This window comes from Theropithecus gelada, chromosome 14 (genome assembly GCF_003255815.1).
Source record: "Theropithecus gelada isolate Dixy chromosome 14, Tgel_1.0, whole genome shotgun sequence".
Lineage (NCBI taxonomy): Eukaryota > Metazoa > Chordata > Mammalia > Primates > Cercopithecidae > Theropithecus > Theropithecus gelada.
The window spans coordinates 27,416,614-27,423,597 of record NC_037682.1 but is presented as its reverse complement, the minus strand read 5'-3'; positions in this window follow the sequence as shown (position 1 = coordinate 27,423,597).

Sequence of the window (6,984 nt, the reverse complement as noted above, 5' to 3'; positions counted from 1 at the left end):
TTTTCCATATTGTGTGTGTTAGAAGCAAGGTCCAGCTTGCACCAAAGGAAGGGTATTAGGCACCAGGAAATGAGATATAATTGGGGGTCACATTAGAATTTATTTGCCACCAACAACAAACAACTCTCTAAATTGAAGAAATTTGCAATTCATTTCTTGCTTAAGTCACATTTTGGTAGCTACAGTGACTACTGTGATGCCATTACAAATGTCTTACCTTCCCAAGACTCAGTCTAAAAGTGAAGTTCCTCTTTTGGAGACATCACTTGTGCAGTAGAAGGAAAAGAGCAAGAGACATGACTGAGACTGATGATTCCTTTTAAAACAACTACTCAGATGAGTTCATTCACATGTCATCTATCAGAAAACATCACACAACAGTAAGACGAAACATACAATACTCTTGACAGTGAAGGGAAGAACAACCATTTGGAAACAACAGGACAATCTACCCGACTTTGAAATAAAGATATTGGGGAAAGTTTCATGGTAGTCATAGAACTGAAAATTCTTGCAGCATGTATAAAATACTCAAATGTTTCCAAGTAGAAGAAATCTATTCAGTATAAATTTAAAATTTCAGTCAGTTTGAACCTTTGTCCTTTACCATTTTTACATTCTTACATTATTGTTGACCATTCCAAACCACCATTCAAATATTAATTTTTTAAGAAACTCATCTGTTGAAGACCCTTTCATTATTTTGAAGGGAAGTACTGCCTACTAATGATCAATAGAAATATAAATGATATTGCAAGTTTTCTTTAGCAGAATTTACCTATGCAAGATCTTAATATTTGTTATTTTAAGGCTTTATATAAAATAACATAAAATTATTGTAATTTTTGTTTTCGGATTTTATAAATTTAGTATAGTTAAAACAAACAAACAAAAAATCATACAACTGGGAATGCTGACTAGGCATTCAATGTGAAGGTTAACAAAAAAGTTTAAGGTGTAAAGAATGCACTTAATCATGCCTGTAATCCCAGCACTTTGGGAGGCCGAGGCCGGCGGATCAAGAGGTCAGGAGACTGACACCATCCTGGCTAACATGGTGAAACTCCGCCTCTACTAAAAATACAAAATATTCGCCAGGCCTGGTGGTATGCACCTGTAATCCCAGCTATTCAGGAGGCTGAGGCAGGAGAATCACTCAAACCCAGAAAGCAGAGATTGCAGGAAAAAAAAAAAAAAAAAGAATGCACTTAAAAGGGAGGTTTAATCAATTAACTTGCATTTTAAAAATTTTTTTCATTACATTTTAAGTTCTGGGATACATGTGCAGAACGTGCAGGTTTGTTACATAGGTATACAAGTGCCATGGTGGTTTGCTGCACCCATCAAGCCGTCATCTACATTGGGTATTTCTCCTAATGCTATCCCTCCGCTAGCCCCCCAACACACCCGACAGGCCCCAGTGTGTGATGTTTCCCTCCCTGTGTCCATGTGTTCTCATTGTTCAACTCCCACTTATGAGTGAGAACACGTGGTTTTCTGTTCTTGTGTTAGTTTGCTGAGAATTATGGTTTCCAGCTTCGTTTTAACCCCATAATTATTCTTCCAGGATCAGGTGCTACATTTTTGCCATTAACTTAAATGTAAATCCTATGATCAGAGAAACAGATGAGATAGCTATAGCTATGAATTTTTGTATGAGTATATATAAGCACATATATGAGTGTATATACACTTACATAAGGAAGTATTAGTATATACTGAGTATATAAAGTATAAGTAAGTATAAGTGTTTATAAATATACTGAGTGTAAGTATATATATACTCTCTACATAAGTACATATACTCACATAAGTATACGTTCCTATATATGCATATAAATTTTGTAATAATAAAATTTATATGATTATGTTATAATATATAATACTATATAACATATAGCATGTATAAGTATGTATATAGTATATATAGTAACATATATTATATATAGTTGCATATATACTATACATATATATACACCTATATATAAATAAGTATAGATATAGGTACAATACACATACAGGTATAGTATGAGATATATCAAACACAACAATTTGAAGGTAACTTGTCTGGGTGCCTAAGGTCTTCTTTTGTGCAAAATTGGTCTAAAATCCAAGTGACACAATAAAACCACAAACATATCTAAATTGGTAAATATCACACCATGATGTGATTATTCAAAATAAATAGCAGGATGAAAGAGAAGCAATTAGCATAGAAATAGAGGACAATGAAGTTCAATCTTACCTTGGAGTTTACTTTTCTACTTGCAAGTAAATAAGCTACCATTAATAGAGATTATAAAAGTTACTTACATAATTCAAAATAAACTACATACTTCTGAACTTCTCTTATTTCTTTTTTGCATTGGGGAGCATACTTAATTCAGTCCTGAAATTTGCAGATAAATAAATGATTCTCAGTGATTAGGATACTCAGATCAAGTTACTTACATGAGGTTCTATAGTTAATAAATAGAAGAGCCAGGCTTAGAATGTAAGTCTCCAGATTCCATATCTGGTGGAATTTTTTTTAAGTTTAAATATTTTTTCCTGGTAGACGTGTCTTTGCACATTTCTTTACATTTTGTACATTGTAAGTGAAATTCTACTTCCTGTTTTTTAACTGTTTTGTTCATTTTGGACATTTATATACAATTATTCGGTAATATAGCATTGTACTATAGATTATGTTACAGTTTTTATGACTTTAACAACAGACTTCAAGGCTGAAAATCTATTAATTTTGTATAATTACTTCACCCCAGTACGTCTCCACAAGAATTATCTAAGTGACTCATGAATCAGAGGAATACCTAAATACAAAAACTGAGTGAAAACACCAAGGGATGAGCCAAGTTTGCCAATGGCAACATAAGCATTTAATGGATGACCTAATAAGAATTTTGTTCAGGTACCTGTGGGAAAGATTTGATACCAGAGTTATAAACTGGTGATGGATGGCAGAAATGACAAGTGATTTCAAATGTCCTTTCTGTAACAGTAGAGTAACTTTTCTTTATGTAACCAATATATAGCTCCTCCATAATCTCAAATACAAGAATACTAACTATTGTAACTTTCACTACATTTTTCAATAATATTCAAGGTTTAATTAGCAAATATTAATTGTATGTGTAGAAGTTGATATTTTTAAATCCTTGACTTTAAAAACTTAAACTCTCATATGGGAAAAAATTTTATGCAAGGAAAATGGGGAAAAATTAATAGCCTAGTTTCTATTTCATGGGCATTTTTATTTCATGATGAAAATCTTATAAAGTATAGAATTTGAAGCACAAACTGTCTCAAAAGTTTGAGAATGTTGTGCTATTGTTTTGCCTTTGATGTGGTGTTATAAAATGCAAATTATTTATCTTATATATATTATTCTAATCTCTTTATTTCATTTTTTCACAAAATCAGCTCTGTTGATTCTACTTTTGACTTTATATAAGCAATATCTACTGAGAACAATTAAATAGAATGTATAGGTAATAGTTTCATTGTGTATTATTTTAACACATCTAAAAAATAATGTGACTTGAAAAATATATTGAGTATGCTGTATTCATTATATATAATTTGCCATTAAAACATTGTAATTTTATATAGAAATGATCCTTCAAATATCTACATTGAAGTTTTTATTATTATCTAGTTAGTTGTATCTGTTATCAATGGTGTACATTCCAAATTGTATGTGAGTTAAAAGCTCTTTACTATGTTATTTATTTCAATCCACTTATTCAAAAATAAAGAGATATTGACTCATGTCCACAGTATTTGCAATAGAACCATAAATAAAAATTCAAGATTATATTTTCTCCTAGTTTTAAAAGTTTCACAAGTATGCTACCTTAGGAAATTAACAATAAGAAATCCACACTGTTTTTAGGAGAAAAGGGGGTAAAAATACACCTAGTTTTTTCAAAAATAAAATGGGAGAGGACAGTCTAGAGGTCTTCTCAGATCAACAACCCTGATTTTTAGAATTTCAAGAGACAACATTTCAGAGTTGTATTTAGATATTATTCATAAGAAGAAAGATGCAAGAATTGAAAGTAGATCATCAAATCCAATACAAGATATTTTAAACAAACTATTATCAGAATTTTAGAAATGAGGGCTCTAGGAATATCTAAAATTGTATTATGTGTACAAGAACCACCAGAGTCACCTCAAAAATTGCTTTTCCATTTTACTGTAGAAATATCCAGGTATGTTAGAAATGGCTTAGGTTTACCATAGAAGAGGATTTATAAAAGAAAATGTATCAGGAGTAAAATATGCAAATGAACTGGAAACATTATCATGCTAAGAAATATATTCTTATTTAGCCTTGCTGCCTCTGGAGGAACTGTATGACTATATGTTACATGGTAAGTTAATTTAAAATAATAACATGCAATTAAAAAACTTTTAATTTTTTGGAGCTATTCAATTACCAACATTTATTTGTGGATTCTCTTGTGAAGATAGACTTGCCCTTTTCTAGTGCTCTGTGAGAAGAAACAGAAAAGGAAAAAAGACAAAGTAGCTCCCAGTCTGCAGGAACTGCAGTCTAACTGGATAGGAAAACCACACATTGAAATGCATTCAGTGCCCTTACAAATAAGTGCAAAGGCTCAAGCAAATTAAGACAATGGAGATGGAATAAGAAAATGCTTATTAGAAACAGACCAACTGTTGAGTAACAACAGGTTAGTTTGGGTGAGATTAAGGAAGAAATTAATGATAAATTTAGCTCCCAAATTCATTTGCTTCTTTCTGTATTTTTGACCTAGACTCATTAAACAATAAAATGATGAATTGCTTTCTATTTCAGTACATAGCTCAGAGAAAACTTTAGCTTCTAGCTCATTCAGCTATGTTATTGAATATCATTTCTTACAGAAATGAATAGATGATGACAAGGTTTCTTTAAAAGATGTTTATTTATTTGTTCTGTTATGCATTCAGGGGGTACAAGTGCAGATTTGTTACATGGATATAATGCATAATGGTGAGGTTTGGGCTTCTGGTGTACTGATCACTCAAATAGTGAACATTGGACCAAATAGGTGATTTGTCATCCCTCACTCCCTTCCCATCCTCTCACCTTTAGATTCTCAAATGTCTTTTATTCTACTCTGTATGTCCATATTTACCTATTATTTAGCTCACACTTATAAGTGAGAAAATGCAGAATTTGACTTTCTGAGTTATTTCACTCAGTATAATGGCCTTCGGTTCCATCCATGTTGCTGCAAAGACATATTTTGTTCTTTTTTATGGCAGATTACTAGTCCATTATATATATATAGATAGATGGATAGATAGATAGATTGATTGATCAATAGATAGACAGATAGATATAGATAGATAGATATACAAACACACCCCACTTTTTTTTCCAGTTGTCCTTTGATAAACATCCGAGTACAGCTGTCTTTTTATACAGTGATTTCTTTTCCTTTGGATATATGTAACCAGTAGTGAGATTACTGGGTCAAATGAGAGTTCTACTTTTAGCTCTCTGAGAAATTTCCATATTGTTTTTCCACAGAGGTTGTACTAATTTAGAATCCTACCAAAACTGTACAGGTGTTCCATATCCTCCTCATCCTTGCCAATATCTGTTTTTGTTTGTTTGTTTGTTTGTTTGTTTTTTACTTAATAGCAGCCATTCTAACTGGTATAAGGTGGTATCTAATTGTGGTTTTAATTTACATTATTCAGATGATTAATGATGTTGAGTACTTTTTCATATGTTTGTGGGCCACTTATTTGTCTTTTGAGAATTTCTGTTCATATTCTTTGCCCACATATTCTTTTTTTTTATTTTTTTATTATTTTTTCTTTTATTCTTTTTTTTTCATATTCTTTTTTAAATTTTTCTTGTTGGGTTGTTTGTTTCTTCTACATTCTGGATGTTAGTCTTGTGTCAGACGTGTAGTTTGCAAATATTTTCTCCCATTATGTAGGTGTTTGGGTTTATTCTCTTGATTATTTCTTTTGCTGGGCAGACACTTTTTTGTTTAATTCAGTCCCATTTGGCTACGTTTCTTCTTGTTGGATTTGCTTTTGAGGTCTTAGTCATTAATTATTTACTTAGGCCAAATTACAGAAGAGTATTTCCTAGATTTTCTTCTAGAATTTTTATAGTTTGAGGTCTTATATTTAAGTCTTTCACACACATTAAGTTAACTTTTTACATGGTGAGAGATAGGGGTCCAGTTTCAGTCTTTCACATATTGTAATCGAATTTTCCCAGCACCGTTTATTAAATAGAGTGTCTTTTCTCCCATTGTTTATTTTCGTCAACTTCATTAAAAATCTGTTGCTTGTAGGTATATAACTTTCCTTACGGGTTCTCTATTCCATTGTATTGGTCATTGTGTCTTTTTGTACCAGTCCCATGCTGTTTTGGTTACTATAGAATTGTATTATAACTTGAAGCCAGGTAATAAGATGCCTCCAGTTTTGTTCTCTTTGCTTAGGATTGTTTTGGCTGTTTGGGTTTCTTTTTGAGTGCATATAAATTTTAGAATTGATTTTTTTTTCATTCCGCAAAAATTACATTGGCTATTTTATAGGAATTATGTTGAATCTATAAATTGCTTTGGGCTATATGGTCATTTTAATGGTATTGTTTCTTTCAATCTGTAAGCATTGAATGTTTTCCATTTTTTTATGTCATTTATGATTCCTCTCATCAATGTTTTGTAGCTCTCCTTGTAGAGATCTTTTATCTCCTTGTTTAAATGTATGCCTGGGTATTTTATTATTCTGGGGGCTACTGTAAATGGGATTGAACTCTTGATTTGGTTCTTAGCTTGGATATTATTGGTGCATAGAAATGCTATTGATTTTTTACATCAATTTTGTGTTCTGAATCTTTACTGAAGTAATTTATCAAGTCTAAGAGTCTATGGAAGGCATCTTTAGGGTTTTCTGGGCAAAAGAACATGCCATCTGTGAACAGAGATCATTTAACTTTGCCCT